Source organism: Eriocheir sinensis, chromosome 42, assembly GCF_024679095.1.
Source record: "Eriocheir sinensis breed Jianghai 21 chromosome 42, ASM2467909v1, whole genome shotgun sequence".
NCBI classification, from domain to species: Eukaryota; Metazoa; Arthropoda; class Malacostraca; order Decapoda; family Varunidae; genus Eriocheir; species Eriocheir sinensis.
In genome coordinates this window covers 1,540,018-1,558,581 of record NC_066550.1, presented here as the reverse complement: position 1 = coordinate 1,558,581, position 18,564 = coordinate 1,540,018, and the positions used below count along the sequence as shown (strand labels likewise).

Genomic DNA, 18,564 nt, shown 5'->3' with positions numbered 1-18,564 from the left:
GGACACCACTGTTAATAGATTTAGGAGAAGAACAGTGACCGTCTACCACGGCAGAAATAGAACGGTCAGAAAGGAAACTGGAGATAAAGGTACAGAGAGAAGGATAGAAACCGTAGGAGGGTAGTTTTGAAAGCAAAGATTTGTGCCAGACCCTATCAAAAGCTTTTGATATGTCCAGCGCAATAGCAAAAGTTTCACCGAAACGGCTAAGAGAGGATGACCAAGAGTCAGTTAAGAAGGCTAGGAGATCACCAGTAGAACGCCCTTGCGGAACCCATACTGGCGATCAGATAGAAGGTCAGAAGTGGAAAGGTGCTTTTGAATCTTCCGGTTAAGGATTGATTCAAAAGCTTTAGATAGACAAGAAAGTAAAGCAATAGGACGGTAGTTTGAGGGATTGGAGCGGTCACCCTTCTTAGGTACAGGCTGTATGAAGGCATACTTCCAGCAAGAAGGAAAGGTAGATGTTGACAGGCAGAGGCGAAAGAGTTTGACCAGGCAGGGTGACAGCACGGAGGCACAGTTTTAAGGACAATAGGAGGCACTCCATCAGGTCCATAAGCCTTCTGAGGATTGAGGCCAGAGGGCATAGAAAACATCATTTGAAGAATCTTTATAACAGGCATAAAGGAGTCAGAGGGGGGATGAGTAGGAGGAATATTCCCAGAATCGTCCAGAGTGGAGTTTTTAGAAAAAGTTTGAGAGAAGAGTTCAGCCTTAGAGATAGATGAGACGGCAGTGTTGCCGTCAGGACTGAGGAGTGGAGGGAAAGATGAAGAAGTGAAGTTGGAGGAGATGTTTTTGGCTAGATGCCAGAAGTCACGGGAAGAGTTAGAGAAAGCAAGGTTTTGACATTTTCTATTAATGAAAGAATTTTGGTTAGTCGGAGAATAGATTTGGCACGATTTCAGGCAGAAATGTAAAGTTCATAATTAGCATTAGTTTGAAGGCTCTGGTACCTTTTGTGAGCTACCTCTCTATCATTGACAGCACGAGAACAAGCGTGATTAAACCAAGGCTTTTTGCGTGAGGAGTAGAGAAAGAACGAGGAATGTATGCCTCCATTCCTGAGACAATCACCTCTGTGATGCGCTGAGCACACACAGAGGGTCTCTATCCTGGAAGCAATAATCATTCCACGGGAAATTGGAAAAGTACATCCTCAGGTCGTCCCACCAAGCTGAAGCAAAATGCCGGAAGCATCGCCCCTTCGGTGGGTCCAGAGGGTGTACAGGAGCGATAGGACAGGATGCAGAAATAAGATTGTGATCGGAGGAGCCCAACGGAGAGAACAGTTTGACAGAATAAGCAGAAGGGTTTGAGGTAAGGAAGAGGTCTAGAATGTTGGGCCGATCTCCAAGACGGTCAGGAATACGTGTAGGTGCTGGACCAACTGCTCTAGGTCGTTGAGGATAGCAAAGTTGTAGGCTTGTTCACCAGGATGGTCAGTGAAAGATATAAAGCCAAATATATATATATATATATATATATATATATATATATATATATATATATATATATATATATATATATATATATATATATATATATATATATATATATATATATATATATATATATATATATATATATATATATATATATATATATATATATATATATATATATATATATATATATATATATATATATATATATATATATATATATATATATATATATATATATATATATATATATATATATATATATATATATATATATATATATATATATATATATATATATATATATATATATATATATATATATATATATATATATATATATATATATATATATATATATATATATATATATATATATATATATGCACACAAGAAAAATTCACTTGTCATACATAAATTGATTGCTCGAGAGGAGCGGATTTTAAGCAAAAAACCGCCATCACTATCCATTGGTCTTTACTGTTTTGAGGCTGTCGCTAACTTATGAAATTTTACAATCAGGCCCCCCCCAAAATTGATTTTCTGGATCCGCCCCTGCCAAGGTATGCTGCGGTGGAAGCTTTGAGGGGTGATATGGGGTGGGGTACTTTCAGGGAAAGACATAGGAAGGCTACCCTTAGACACAAAGTTAGACTAGAACGAATGGATGATGTAAGACTGGCACGGAAGGTTTACTTGTGGAGTGTGCATGAGAGCAAATGGATTAAGAACTGCATGAGAATGGTTGGTGACAGTGGTATGCGAGTCAGGTGGGTGAGCAGGGAGGAAGGGAGGCGATTCTTTGAATGGAAGGTGACTGACAGGAACAGTGAAGGTCTACAATGGGATGTGAGAAAGTGGAAGAGAGAGACATACAGTGCAGTGAAAGGTGACGGTCTGAGGAGGTGGAAACATGCGATGGAGCGAAAGAGTACTTTGGAGTGGTACAGGGAAAAGGAAGCCCCGCAGTGTGTCAGCTGGCATGATGGAAGCCTGGATGGTGATCTTCTCTTCCAAGCTCGAGCGCAGTGTATGAATGTGAATGCAAGAAATTACAGGTGGTCTGAGTCCCGCAGCAAAGTGTGTCAGATGTGTGACAGGGGTGTGGATGAAACTGTGGCGCATGTGATACTGGTGTCACAGTGGTGTGTGGGAGGTATCAGAGAGAAAGGACGGAGATGATGAGGGTGGCACTGAGTGAGATGGGCTGGGATGTGAATGGAAGGATTGCAAGAACATAGAGGGAATGGATGCTGCTGCTGCTGGGACTAAGTGGTGAAGCAAATGAGAGAATTATAGAAGCCATGAAGAGTTTTCCGGAAAAGATGTGGTGTGTAAGAAATAGGGAATAAGAAGGTATTGATGGATACTGCTTCTCTTTTTTTTTTTTTTCTTTTACAGGTTGTGCCGGCATTAAGGCATGACTCTCAACGGGTCCCTGTACAGCAAGAGCAAGAGTCACCGGGGCAAGGGTGCCAAGTCTGCTAATCCATCCCTGAAGGATTGTCCCTGCCAACTCTCGTGACACTGACTACAGTAATTAACGTGAAAACAATTGCCTGAATAATTCAAAACACATCTAAATCTGCCAGAAACAAATACTTTACTCCAAGAGAAGGAGGGATGCATGAAGAAAATCTCTACCATAAATTTCAACATGTTCGTCTTGGTAATGGTATATACGAGGACATTTGAAAACACGGGGGTAAAATTCTAGAGTTTGCCCATAATCCCCCCTCACCCCCAAAACAAGCTTGGGGACCTATGGGAATGCGGGATTTCGGGTGGGGGACACGAACTCCGTTGCAATCACATAGTTTTGAGTGTGTGTGTGTGGGGGGGGGGGGGAGAAAAATACCCTAGATCTAGGGAAATTCTCTACATTTAGGGATCTTTCCTCACACGACCACTAGAATAAGTGTTTGAGACATATTTAGTGTTCCCCATACGGAAACCAAGCATTCCCACTGGAGGCCAAGCTTGTTTTGGGAGAGAAGCGTAGTGAACCCACCAAACGATGCTCGCCTCACTGGTCTGGCGTGGCGCCGGGGGCCAGCTGTGTCCACATGAACCGCCTACACCACACTCATGCCCTCTCGCTGCCACTGGTTCTAGTAGGTTGTCACCTCATCGCAAGGTTTCTGTCCTGCTAGCAGAGTCCATGGAACCAAACAAGGTGTATCTTCATTGTTTATCACTGACACAAGCAAAACCACTTGCTACCTGTGATCCGTCCAATGTCGCGCCCTAGAGAGTACTGTGGGTTCTAGTGCAAATGCAGGCTCTCGAACCTCCTGCCCGAGCTGTTCGAACACGTGAATCCTGATTAAGGGGGAAATTCGGCCGCTTGGCACTGATATCGGTTTTTGGGTCCTCCTACCTTTATTTTCTCACCTAGGTGAATAATATTTTTACACAATGTGTATTAATATGCAGTGCTTCTATACCAGTAATATGGTAAAGAAAGCTGCCGTAGTTTTTGTGCAGTGCGTTATGTTTGGAATTGACGAGACATTCAAAATTACGTAATAACTTCAAAACTATGAATAGTATGGCAATTTCCTTTTGATCACAGATAATATACATAATAAAGTACCTATGGTACTATTTTCGTACACCTAGCTGAAGTTACAACAAATTTATTACACCGCAAAATGTTACCTTTTTATTTTGTCAAAAATTCGAGTTATATAAATTTGTCATAAATTTATTTGAGGAAATTAATGCGTGATAATAGTACGTTTACTAAACACAAGTGTGGTGATCATTTTGATACTTGAATTTCTAAAATTGGTCAATTACTGACAGAGTTATTAAACATTATGTGTGCCAAAAACAAGTTTTGAGAAAAACGCATTTTTGTGTGAACAACTTCAATACCCCATAACAATCACTCCAACATGCACCAAATCCAAATATTTACTTATATAACTCTTCGGCCATTCCTGGAAGGTTGGTAGTGGTTGTTTAGGTAGTTCAGGCCATGTTTACATCACGTTTATGTCACCTGTATAGCCCCTACGGAAGGTGAGTTCTCCCTTGCCTGGTAGACCTCTAAAGAAACCAAGGCTCCTGGTCCTGTGTTATAATCATATTAGGTTATATAACATATTTTTGATATATTATATATATCTAAAATGAAAATAACATATTCACTGGGTCTCAGTGGAGCCCACCCCACCTCATTGTTGCCAGGACAGTTTGTTTAGAAATTACCAGGCTGGTAATCAGGGCCAGGTGTTGTCTTGCTTTTCTTCTTTGACTTCTTTACTGCTTTCCGTGGCGTATATGCTGTGAACTCTCTGACACCCTCCTGGGAGGGTGGCTGATGCGTATCGTCACATTTCTTCCACCTTTTCAATATATTCTGGCGGCCTGCTTCATAAGAACATAAGAACATAAGAACGCAGGAGTCTGCAAGAGGCCGGTAGGCCTGTACGAGGCAGCTCCTTTGACCCTAAGCTCCCGTGTATCTAACCCCACCTAATATCGCTGTCCATGAATTTATCTAGTCTATTTTTGAATGTGACAATTGTATTGGCACTCACCACATGACTGCTAAGCCTATTCCACTCATCCACCACCCTATTAGTAAACCAATTTTTGCCTATGTCCCTGTTGAATCTGAATTTATCCAGTTTAAACCCATTACTTCGTGTCCTACCCGGTTCTCTTACCAACAAAACCTTATGAATGTCTCCCTTATTAAAGCCCTTCATCCATTTATAAACCTCGATCATGTCTCCACGCACCCTTCGCCTTTCTAGAGAATGCAAGTTTAACTGTTTGAGTCTTTCCTCGTATGGCAAGTTTCTCAACCCCTGAATCATCTTAGTCATCCTCCTCTGCACCGATTCTAACATTTTGATATCCATTCTATAGTAGGGTGACCAGAACTGAACCGCATAGTCAAGATGAGGTCTAACTAATGCTAAATATAGTTTGAGGAAGACTTCGGGCTTCTGTTGCTTACGCTCCTTGAAATAAATCCCAGTACCCTATTAGCTCGATTTCTAGCTTGAATGCATTGTGCCCTTGGACGGAGATCAGAGCTCACTAAGACCCCTAAATCCCTCTCGCACCCAGACCTACTTATGAGAGTGTCATTTAAGCAATAGTTATGTGAGGGGTTGTTCCTACCTACACTCAGAATACTGCACTTCCCTACATTGAACTCCATCTGCCATTTATCCGCCCAGTCATATAATCTGTTGAGTTCACCTTGGAGAATACTAGCGTCCTGATCCGACTCAATTACTCTACCGATCTTGGTATCATCTGCAAATTTACTAACATCACTACTAATTCCTGTGTCTAAGTCATTGATATAAATAATAAACAAAAGTGGACCTAATACCGAACCTTGTGGGACCCCACTCGTAACACATCCCCAGTCAGATCTTTTACCATTGATTTGCACTCTTTGCTTCCTATTGCTAAGCCACGCCTTGACCCAGTTCAAAACTTTACCCTCTACTCCGTGAGCCTGTAATTTAAGCAACAGTCGTTGGTGAGGAACTTTGTCAAACGCTTTACTAAAATCAAGATAGATTACATCATAATTTTCATCTCTGTCAACGGCCTCAAATACTTTATTGTAGAACGACAAGAGATTGGTGAGGCATGACCTACCTTTTGTGAACCCATGCTGCGAGTCGTGAATTAAGCTATGTTTCTCTAAATGCTCCCGAATGTTCCTGGCTATTATGGACTCCAGCATCTTCCTATAACCGATGTTAAGCTAATTGGGCGATAGTTTGAAGCAACTGACCTGTCCCCCTTTTAAAAATCGGCGTCACATTAGCTACTTTCCATAGGCTCGGCACATAGCCAGTATTAACCGACATCTTAAAGATGTCGGTTAGTGGGTCACTGATTATATCACCTAGCTCCTTTAATACCCTCGGAAATATCCCGTCAGGACCTGGCGACTTGTTCTTCTTAAGCTTATCTATCTCATCCTGAACTACTTGCCTGGTAATGATTATATCCCTCAATTTATCGCCATCCCCGCCCTCGTACACCTGAACTCTTTCCGGTATAGTCGTTCGATCCTCCTGTGTGAATACTGAAAGGAAGTAGTCGTTCAACAATGTGCTCATATTTTCGTAATTTTCTACTAGCTCCCCTGTGTTTGATTTCAGCGGTCCAATTTTCTCCCGTGTTTTTGTTCTATACATCTGAAAGAAGCCCTTAGGATTACTTTTCGCCTCATTTGCTACTTTGATCTCATAGTTCTTTTTTGCTATCCTGGTGTCTTTCTTTTTGCACTCGTACGTGGCATTGTCACTTACTATAGTCGGTACGACAAAACAAACGCACAAAAGTCATCACCATGGAAGATAGTGAATGACGTGAAGAGAGTAAATACATCCACTCCCGTCTTATTTCACGCACTGAGCCCAAGGCCATGAGGCACGCCCCAACTGCTCCCACTCCTCACCAGACAGACCCAAAGTATCGTACACCGCCATCAATCAGAAAAATTCCGAAAAAAGCAGAAAAAACGAAAAAAATACAAGGAAAACAAAGCTTAGTGGATAAGAGGGTGTGTCCGCAGCGAAGGCATTTAAATGTCCAGCCATTTAAATCCGCTTTACACGGCGTTATGCGCCTGGCAACCAGTCACCCCGGTTGGGTGAAGAGTGACGACGCCATAAACGAAGTTTGAAAATTTCGACAATTTTCACCCAAATTGCCGAATTTCACCCTTAACCGCATTTCAAATCTGCTTCAAGGGTTTGTGTTGCCAGTAATTGAAGGTAATTGTGGAGATTGACTCCACGCCTCCAAAATATGATAATACGCCTCCATATCATAGTTAAAGAACGAAATACATGTCCCTGAACCATAATATGAAGGATCAAGTACTTAAAAGTAGAAAAAGGGGGAAATCGGTTCTTTTAGGTGGGGAGCATATTCCCAGCTAACACAATTATGTATTTACTACGTTGTATAAAGGTAGCGGTTTTGTAACTTTTACGTAATTGTGTGGACTCCCAGGTACATCCTTACAACGTATTTCACAACGTAACTCACGACCTTTCTGCAACCTTATGACGACGTCCATTAATACGTTTTCTAAAGTTTCTACTACCTTTTTACCACGTCCCCATCACCATCACCATCATCATGACGTAAAACCATTACGTAGTGTATTCGTAGATGTAACACGAATTACAATTATGTCTAAGTTATGTTTAGGAAACGTATTATAGTGACGCAACCAAACACTACCTAAATACAACATCGGTATTTTAGGAGGGGACGTATGATACGTATATACTACGTATATACTACGAACTTTCCTAACTTACCAAAACGCTGCCTTATGATACGTAACATTTACGGTGGTGCCGCCACCGCCGCAAAATAGCTCGCAGAGGGTTTAGGCCCTCAGCACGGCAGCCGTTGGGCTGTATGTTCTAAAAAAAAAAATTCCACGCGTGGTGGACCTGGTCTCACATGCATGGGCTGATCACTAACCAAGCGTACCATTGCTAACCAGCCCCGAGCCATGACTCAAGGGCATCTGGGGCTCCGGCCCCTTTCAGCCCGAGCCCCAGATGACCTTGAGTCATGGCTTGGGGCTGTTTTAGGGTGGTTAGCAATGGTACGCTTGGTTAGTGATGGTATGCTTGGTTAGTGATGGTACCCTTGGTTAGCAATGGTACCCTTGGTTAGCGATGGTACCCTTGGTTAGCGATGGTACACTTGGTTTGCGATGGTACCCTTGGTTAGCGATGGTACCCTTAGTTAGCGATGGTACCCTTGGTTAGTGATGGTACCCTTGGTTTGCGGTGGTACCCTTGGTTAGCGATGGTACCCTTGGTTAGCGATGGTACCCTTGGTTTGCGATGGTACCCTTGGTTAGCGATGGTACCCTTGGTTAGTGATGGTACCCTTGGTTAGCGATCGTACCCTTGGTTAGCGATGGTACCCTTGGTTAGTGATGGTACCCTTGGTTTGCGATGGTACCCTTGGTTAGCGATGGTACCCTTGGTTTGCGATGGTACCCTTGGTTTGCGATGGTACCCTTGGTTAGCAATGGTACCCTTGGTTAGCGATGGTACCCTCGGTTAGCGATGGTACCCTTGGTTTGCGATGGTAACCTTGGTTAGCGATGGTACCCTTGGTTTGCGATGGTACGCTTGGTTAGCGATGGTACCCTTGGTTAGCGATGGTACCCTTGGTTAGCGATGGTACCCTTGGTTAGCGATGGTACCCTTGGTTTGCGATGGTACCCTTGGTTAGCGATTAGCCCACGCATGTGAGACCAGGTTCACCACGCGCGGTTTTTATTTATTTTCTTTAGGACATGCAGCACAATCTACTTGCCGGAATGTTTTAATTGTCCGCCACTTTTTACTAATGTATTATATGTATACAAAGGGTTTTGTGAAGGTTTGAAAGAAAATAGACCAAAATGAAGGTGCTGGAGTTAAACTGGACCTTTACCTGACAAAGCAACTAACAAACATTGGAGAATAACCAATAATCTGAATTCAAATAAAAAAAATTTGAACACACTTATATATTAAATATAATAATATTGCTTTTTTGCTTATTAATTTCTAGGCCACATTCCCTCCCTGATGCCAATACTTGTTCTATCACCTCTTTTGCATCTTCTACACTACTTGCAAGTAACATTCCATCGTCCGCAAAGAAGAGTGATGTTATGCTAAAGTTCTCATCTCTGTACCCTTTGTTCACCTTTTCCAACTGATGTATTATTTTATATGTAACTAATTTGAGCAATGTCGTCGAGCCCATGCATCCCTGTCTTATTCCGCTGCCGACTTCTACCGTTAGCTTTTCTTTTTTATCAGCCTGACTTTTGTTAGTTTTGTTAGTTTGTTTGTGTGGCCCATAGGAACAGGCGGATACCCGGGGAGTAAGAGTACCAAGCAGCCAGTCGGGTACCCGGGACCAACTTAGATTGTCGGGTATCATGACGGAGCGAGAGAGTCCAGCCCCAGTCATAGTAAGCTAGTGGCCAGTGAAGAGTCAGAGTGAAGTGTACTACTAAGGAAGAATATTAAACTACAGAAGCTGTGCAAAGTATTTACATATCTCCCTCCCACGGAGTCTCCTGACGGCGACACGGAACCCAAGTAACACGTCCGGCATAACATTACCATAAGTGTGGGTGCAGATACTTGATACCTGGGCATGGTGAATGCTGGAGGGACTACCATCCTGACACCTCAAGGCAAGCTGATTAGTAACAGACTCACTAACAAGGGATCTTAGTCTATTCTTAACATAATTATAGGTGTATTCAACACCTGGGTGTACATTGAGATCATCAGAGGCAGCACGAGCAAGTCTGTCTGCCTTTTCATTATGGGGCAGCCCAACATGTGAGGGCACCCAGATGAAGTGTGCAGTAGCACCACAGCGCTCCAGCAGGCTAAGGGCACTAAGGCACTTATTGACTATATCACAGTCAGAAGGGGAGGAGGACAGAAGAGCATACAAGGCACATTGACTATCAACAAACAGGTACACATCTTTCCCGAGAGCTACAGTGATATGGAGGGCTTCATATATGGCATAGAGTTCTGCCCTTGTGGAAGACAGATGATCAGGAAGCCTCTTAGAAACCTCAGTGTCAGTGTATTCAGAGGGGGTGGCATAGTCCTTAATAAATAATCCACAACCAGTCTTGGTGCCATTGACAGATCCATCACAAAACACATGGACAGCCTGGGTGCAGGGATATGCAGACAATTTGGTCAGAAAATGGTCCTGCAGGACTTGAGGAAGCTAAGAATCTTTAGGTTTATCTAATTTTTTTTATATCAACACTGACTCTATGAGGTTTCCAAGAGGGTTAACAAGGGCTGCTAAGGAGGGCAAGACACGGTTCAAGGACACCAAGGTCAGATAAGAGCTTGTGGAGCTTTCTAAGGTACGATTTGGCTGGAATGTTAGGGGTGGGCTGAAAGTTACCAAGAGCCTGCCTAAGCTGAGTGTCCCCGTGACAAATCATGCGGCAGACTGTGCGGCAAGTAATTTCCTGAATTCTGCAGACAACACTGGGCAGTTCCAACTCAGCTCGGAGGACTTCAAGCTTTGCCGTCCTGGGACAACCCAGAATAATCCGCATTGCCTCATTTTGTATGAGCTCCAAGGGCTTCAGTTGAGAGGGGCTACAACGCACCAGAACTGGTGCAGCATAATCAATCAGAGACCGAATGACAGAGAGATAGAACATCCTAAGAATGGGAATTCCTGCTCCAAGACCCCTGTTTGCTAATACACGTAACGGGGCAAGGCGATGTAGACAGAGATTGCGTACATAGTCAACGCAATGGGTATACTTCTTAAAACTAAGTTGCACTCCTAAATACTTATAACATTGTACTCGGCCTAAGGCGACGACAGTATTAAAGCTCGGTGAACGACATATTTTGAGACTTGTCTGATATTTAGTTTTTGAGGCATTGACGATCAGACCCATATGTATACAAAGGTCCTCAAGGTGCTGCAGGGCTGTGGTCAGGGTTCCAGGGGAATCACACTGAATGAGGATGTCGTCGGCATAAATGACAATTTCAGTGCCCCGAGGAAAGGAGTGCCGGGCAATCTTATCCATAAGGATATTGAATAACATGGGGCTGAGGACTCCACCTTGAGGGGTGCCTAGGTCAAAGGACTCATCAGTTGATACTGCACCCTGGAACCATACCCTAGCCCGTCTGTTGTACAAATACTCCCTGATCCACCCTAAAAGTCTCCCTTTCACACCTTTCGTGATGAGTTCCTCCATGATAACATCTCTATGGAATTTCTGATTTACTAGCGCGAATTTTGCGTTTTCCTTCGATATGTAGATACAGAAAGCGTTAATTTTCCCATACATGTCAACAGAACGATCTTACAACATATAATAGCGAAGAAATCTGAGGGACATAGATGCCCAGGCTCAATGGCCATGTTTCCGGTTCTGGGAAGAGCTTAGAAATGCATTGTGCCACGTACCAATGATAACGTAGTGCACATATTACGTCCTATAAATCGCTAGTTGACTGGATATTGGAGAGATATCTCAAATTCTTCTCATCTCACGGGGAGAAGCCACCATTAGCTCGTGACGTCATCAGGCTGAAGCGGAGTACAGCAGACGTCAGTACCAGTGTTGTGTCCATTGTTTTTTATCAGCTATGGCCACTCCAGCTCCAAACTGCGCCCAACAGGTATGTTATAGGTGCTTACAGAACACCTTAAGAATGTTGGAAATATGTTATATTATTGAAATGGTAGTGAAATCAGCCGATTCGCCTCTGCTCTGCAGAAAATAGTTGAGTTCGCGATTAAAAGTTAGTTCGAGGGGGAACTTAAGAGAATAATCAAGGTTGAATTTATATTGGTATTATGGAAACTTACCTAGCCTAACTTAGAGAAAACAATGGCTCTGGAACGTCAGAGAGAGAGAGAGAGAGAGAGAGAGAGAGAGAGAGAGAGAGAGAGAGAGAGAATCAACGCCTGAAGATTAATAAGAAAAAAACGAATGCAGATCAATATTTTATAATCAGAGGACGTGACAGTAGAGAGAATAGTTGAGTTGACGATGGAAAGTTAGTCCGAGGGGAAACTAAAAAAATTACTGCAGGATTCACTAGCACAGACATAAATATCTTACGGGGAGTATTTTTGTCCGTATATATATATATATATATATATATATATATATATATATATATATATATATATATATATATATATATATATATATTGTTACGAATGTGCTGTATGTGAATGATTGTATGTGTAATGTGATGAAATTGTAGCATGTTGCAATGTTAGCTGAGCATGGTGCAACTCTACTTGTTGGGACAAGAGAGACAGAGGGGGCCCGGGGCCGCCGGGCCGCCGGGCAGGAAGTGCTGAGTCGAGCAGTGGGGGAGCAAGGGTGGCTGAGGAGTTGTAGTGGAGAAGACGGGTGTCTGGGCTTGAGAGAGTGTTGAGCTGCTCCGCTCGCGAGCTGTGTGCATCCGTGTGTGCGTGACTGCCGTGCCCCTGTACTGTGCCTGATTAACTAACTGTTCTGTGCCCTTGAAAGTTGCTGTACTGTGTGAGGAACCTGTCATTAAACTAGAACTTAGTGTTGAACGTGTATCCTTTGTGCCCTGCCTCGTCCCCTCCTCCCCTCGGTGTTCGATGTGGGCCGCTGTGAGTGACTGGTGCCCGTGTGGCTGTTCTGGGGATCACGCCACCTGCCTGCCCGTGTATGGTGTGTGGTAGGGGGGGTGGCGTAACACTTGGTGTCAAAGGAGTGGGGATAAGTGAACAGTGAAGCGCGCCGAGTGTCATGGCGTCCCCCAATGGTCGCCGCGAGGGTGAGGAGACGGGCAAGGCCGAGGCTGACCCGGGTGAGGTGAAGCCGGGCCAGATGGAATTGTTCGCTGCCATGCTGGCCAGTATGAGGCAGGATTTGGATCAGAGGGCAGACGAGAGGGCACGCGAGCAGGCTCAGAGGGCAGAAGAGAGGGCAGACGAGAGGGCACGCGAGCAGGCTCAGAGGGCAGAAGAGAGGGCAGACGAGCAGGCACGGCATCTTGCCTATATCCTCCAGAGCTGTTTCTCGTCGCTGAAGGTGGAAACCCAGCAGTACACCGACCAGGGCTGCGACAGCGCGAGGAGTGAACGGCTGGAGGAGGTGCGGACCCAGGAAGGCGAGGTCCGAGGCCTGAGGGAGGCGGAGACGCAGCTGCGAGAGGTGGCACCGTCGCACGCGGAGGAAGAAGGCTCAGTTCTGGCAGGAAGCGCCGGGGCGGCGGTCCTGCAGGGGCCTATCTGGGGCTCCTGGCAAGGACTCCTGGAGCCTGGTAGCGTCGTGGCGGAACCAGTAGCTACCGCAGGAGGTTGGGGAGCCCCCGCCTCGTTGCCTCCCTCACCCCCTTCCTCTCCTCCATGCCAGCCGGCTCGCAGGTCACGTAGTACACTCTCTCTCCCATGGCAGCAGCGAGAGGTGGCAACGTGGTGCGGGGAGGAACAAGAAGCGTCACGTGTGCTGGCGACGGACGCCTGGGTGGCGGACTGGCAGGGCTCCGCGTGGGGCCCCTGGCAAGGGCCCCTGAAGCCTGGTGGCGTCGTGGCGGAGCCGGTGGAGGCTGCAGGAGGCTGGGGAGCCATCGGAGCCGCTCCCTTGGGTCCAGCTGGTGCTGGAGTCGGACCCATTAACTCTGCCTCGTTGCCTCTCTCACCGCCTCCCTCTCCGCCATGCCGGCCGGCTTGCAGCCCACGTGGTCCGCCCGCTCCTCTCTGCGGCCCCTCGGCCTCACCGTGCTCAGGGAGGCTTAAGCCAGCGGAGCACGACGGGAAGTTGGCATGGGAGGCCCAGTTCAAGATGCCAGCTGCTGCCCAGGGCTGGGGCGAGGATGAAAAGGCGCTGCTGCTGACGACAGCGCTACGGGGCTCAGTGGACGGGCCCGGCCGCTTGGTGGGGAGCGCCGAGAGGACCTTGGGGCGGCCTGACATGCTGGCCGCTACGCGACTCCAGGACGCGCCACAGAGGCTGTGTGGCGTCACGGGGCACTGCGTGCAGTCTGAGGGCCCAGTGGAGGCTCGTATCGGCGTAGGCAGCGCTGTGGAGCGCCGGCCGATGGACGTCGCCGATCGAGACGAGCCGTGCGTGCTGGGCCTCGACTACCTGCCGCAGGGCGAGGCCTGTGCCGACCTTGGACGGGAGCTGGAGAGGCTGCGCGGACAGGCGCCTTTGCTTCCGAAGGTCGGCTGTGCAGAGGTAGTCGCGGCGGAGCGACTGCACCTTGCCCCGGGGACGGAGGCTAGGGTCCTGTGTTGCCGGTCGGACGCGATGCCAGCGGAAGGCACGGTGGAGTCCACGGAGGGCCTGCAGCTGCCTGGTGGTGTGGCAGCCGGACGGAGTCTCGAAGGAGCGGGGGAGGAGTCAGTCACGGTGCTGGTGGCTAACTCCTCCGACGAGGCTCGGAAAGTACCCGCTGGTGCCAAGCTGGGCACCTGTGAAGAGGTGGAACAACAAGAGGAAGCGTCGGGGAGCGCGGAGTCGGCCGCTGTGAGGCCGCTGCCCGACTTCCTGGAGGATTCGGCGCACCGGAGCGCCGCTCACCTGACGGGGGCGCAGACGAAGGTGTGCCACACCCTGGCTCGGTGCGCGGACGTGTTCAGCGGGGATGGATTGGACCTGCTGGGCTGCACGGGGTTGTTGAATCACAACATCAGCACGGGAAATAGTGCGCCCACCAGGAGCCCGCCCCGACGTGTCGTGCCGGCCAGGCGGGAGGAATTGCAGCGCGCCGTCAACGAGCTGGCGGTGCAGGGGGTGATGGAGCGGACAGACAGTCCGTGGCCCTCAGCAGTCGTCCTGGATATGAAGAAGGACGGCACGCAGCGCTTCTGTGCGGACTGCCGGGCGCTGAGGGACGAGACTGGCGAGGACTCTCACCCCCTGCCGTGGACCGACGACGCGCTGACGAGGGCCTTGGAGTTCGGGGCCTTGACGATGACCAGCGGCCTAGCGGCGGCCGCCCCGCCCTGCCATGACCTCCGGGGCCGGATGGCGAAGGTGAAGATGAAGGCAGCGTCGATGAAGGTGAGCCCGGAGGGTCTCCGTGGCTCGTGCGGGGGCTGTGGCAAGAGGGGGCATAGTTGCAGTCGGTGCCTGGGGGAGCGAAGGACGCGTTCCCTTGACCGGCCGAGCCCCGATGCCCACCAGCCGCGCTGTAAGGACTGTGGCCAGTCAGGCCACCGCTTGAGTGCCTGTCCCAGGCCCAGGGACGCGGCGCGGGCGGGAAGCGCGGACGGGCTGGAGAAGAGCCGACCTCCAGCCGTCTCCGCCCTCGGGCCCCGCCTTGTGTAGCTGCCGCAGCCCGACCAGCGTGTTGCCAGTGGGAGGCTTAGCGGTTGTAGCCACGACGCGTGACAGTGGACACCGGGGGCTGAGGAGTGCTCGGCATGGCCTGACCCAGGGTAGTGTGTGCTGCTGGAGGGGCCAGTGGAGGCTCGTATCGGCGTAGGCAGCGCTGTGGAGCGCCGGCCGATGGACGTCGCCGATCGAGACGAGCCGTGCTTGCTGGGCCTCGACTACCTGACGCAGGCCAGTAAGGCTCGTGGTGGCCTCGGACGGGAGCTGGAGAGGGTGACCGGAATGGTGCCCTTTGCTTCCAGGAGGTTTTTCGAGCATGGCTGCGTGGGGAGGTAGTCACGGCTGAGCGAGGGCACCTTGCCCCGAGGGTGGAGGCCAGGAGCCGGTGTCGACTGTCCCGAGCGTCACGTGGAGTGGATGGCGTGGAAGAGCCCACTGAGGACTGGCGGCTGGTCGACGGCGTGGCTGACAGGCGGAGCCTTGGGGGCGCGAAGAGACTGTGGAGGACAGACTGATTTATGTGTATTGCATGTATTTTTCTGTGTTCAATGTTCGGCCGGGAGCTCAGGCTACCGGTGGATTTGGCCACGGGGCAGCCCTCCCGACGTGAGCTTGCCCACCGTCACCTCTGGCTTCGCAGCGGCACTGCAGGAAAGCCTGGCTGAGGTGCACCGACGCGTACGGGGCAAGCTCAAGGGGGCAGGCCAGGCCATGAAATGAAGGAGACATACGGCCGACCAAGGGACGAACGAGAACATGGGCGGTGCGGGCGAAGCGGCAGATGTCAGTGACGACCCTGAGCAAGTACCTGGGGCCGACGACGCGGCTCTGGGTGCCACCGCCTGCCTGCCGCCGCCCGCATCCCAGCGGCGCCCTCGGCGAGAGAGGCGTCGGCCGGGATGGTTAAGAGACTTTAGTGATGTCCCAGGGGACTGATTAGTTTGATTAATTTCATGTTTTGTTTGTTGAATGTTGGGGCAGCCGGGTCGACTGCCTTCTGAAGGGGGAGATAGTGTTACGAATGTGCTGTATGTGAATGATTGTATGTGTAATGTGATGAAATTGTAGCATGTTGCAATGTTAGCTGAGCATGGTGCAACTCTACTTGTTGGGACAAGAGAGACAGGAGGGGGCCCGGGGCCGCCGGGCCGCCGGGCAGGAAGTGCTGAGTCGAGCAGTGGGGGAGCAAGGGTGGCTGAGGAGTTGTAGTGGAGAAGACGCGTGTCTGGGCTTGAGAGAGTGTTGAGCTGCTCCGCTCGCGAGCTGTGTGCATCCGTGTGTGCGTGACTGCCGTGCCCCTGTACTGTGCCTGATTAACTAACTGTTCTGTGCCCTTGAAAGTTGCTGTACTGTGTGAGGAACCTGTCATTAAACTAGAACTTAGTGTTGAACGTGTATCCTTTGTGCCCTGCCTCGTCCCCTCCTCCCCTCGGTGTTCGATGTGGGCCGCTGTGAGTGACTGGTGCCCGTGTGGCTGTTCTGGGGATCACGCCACCTGCCTGCCCGTGTATGGTGTGTGGTAGGGGGGGTGGCGTAACAATATATATATATATATATATATATATATATATATATATATATATATATATATATATATATATATATATATATATATATATATATATATACACTCTTGCACATTGGCACGAATCACCAACGACTGCGGGTTACGGCATTGCTGGCCACTACAAACATACACCACAACACAAAATATCGAAGTAACACAACGTTGGCGGCCTGCCGACGGCATCGTGACGTCCCGACCAACCAGCACCCGTTTCCAGGTCACGTGATTTTTCCTCAACTTTAATCCATATTTTGTACCACATTTACTATTTTACAGGAAGAAAAAATAGTAACATAGCTGAATTGTGGGCCTATTTTATCCGTACAGACAGAATTATAAATAAATATGTTGACCGGAAACATGTCCATTCTGCCCGAGGCTCAATTTTGCCAATGACAGAGGCCTACATTTTTCCTTCCCCCGTCATAATTAATGAATCTCAGGTGTCGCAACTTGGTGTGAACATGCCCTAAGTATTCACCTGTGGAAATATGTTGATGTAAATGTGATTGGTATCCTATTTTCTGAGAAAAATGAATGTGCGATCATGGGTGTCGGAGCGCTGCTGGAGGATGGCTTGGCGACGAGGAAAAGCTGCCGAACTTTATGTAATTTCTTATTGAATGAGGCAAATTTTGACATGGTCTTTGTCATCATAATAAAGAATGATGATCATGCTAGCTCTAGACGCCATATCAGTCGAAAAGAAGCCCACATACACGAGCTTGAGCTAAGATAACAAAGGCATGTGGATGCCCAACACACTGGACCAAGTGCGGCTGAAGAAGCAACACGCCAGCAACTTCCAAAACAGCGGTGGACCACCACGACTGTACACTTACACTTAAGTACACTTAAGTACATAACGCAGTCCAGTCTAGGAGACTCTATGCTGCGCTCACTTGGTGATACTCGATATATGTTGACTGTGGGTTGGCTGTGGCGGCGGCTTGGAGGGGTCATATTTAAATGCTTGCTTATTCCAGCGATTATCTAAGCGATTTTTGAAAGAATTCATTGATACGGCCTCAACAGCCTCAGCTGGGAGATCATTCCATATGGGTACTGTTCGGTAATAAAAAGTGTTCCGCTGCACTCCATAAACACCGTCCACAGGGCGATGTAGGTAGAGTTGTCTTGAATGACGACGACTAGGTCTGCCCAGGGGTTTGAAGGATGCTGGGAGTAACTCCTTTTTGTATTGATTGAAGTGTTTCCACAGTTCTATCATGTCCCCTCTACAGCGTCTGTATTTCAATGTTGGCATGTCCAGGAGTTTAAGTCGTTCTGGGTAGTCGAGGTGCTGGAGACCATCCACTTGTTGGGTAGCTCTTTTTTGGACTTGTTCAATTTTGTCTGCCAAACTCTTATATCTCGGTGACCATACTGCTTGTGCATACTCCAGGTGGCTTCGGACAAAAGCTGGGTAGAGGAGTTTGAACATATCTGGACTCAAGTATGAGAAGACCCGTCGGACATGGAGTTGGCAGTTTTGATTTGGTTGAGGATGTGTTGCTCAAATTTCAGAGTTGAGTCACCTAGTACACCCAGGTCTTTCTCCTCATCAACATGTTCAAGTACCTCTCCACATATTTGGTACTGATGTGCATATAAGGGGGCTCCCGTGGTCCCGTGGTAGAGTCTCGGCCTTGCGCTTCGGCGGGTTGCTAGAGCGTGAGTTCGAGACCTATCCT

At 48.2% G+C, this 18,564-nt stretch overlaps 1 protein-coding gene across 1 annotated transcript in view; it reads left to right on the top strand.

The window, feature by feature from the left end:
* The window catches only part of LOC127009806 (uncharacterized), a 161,584-nt gene that overhangs the window by 65,514 nt on the left and 77,506 nt on the right, over positions 1-18,564 (top strand). The gene's annotated exons all lie outside the window — the stretch shown is intronic.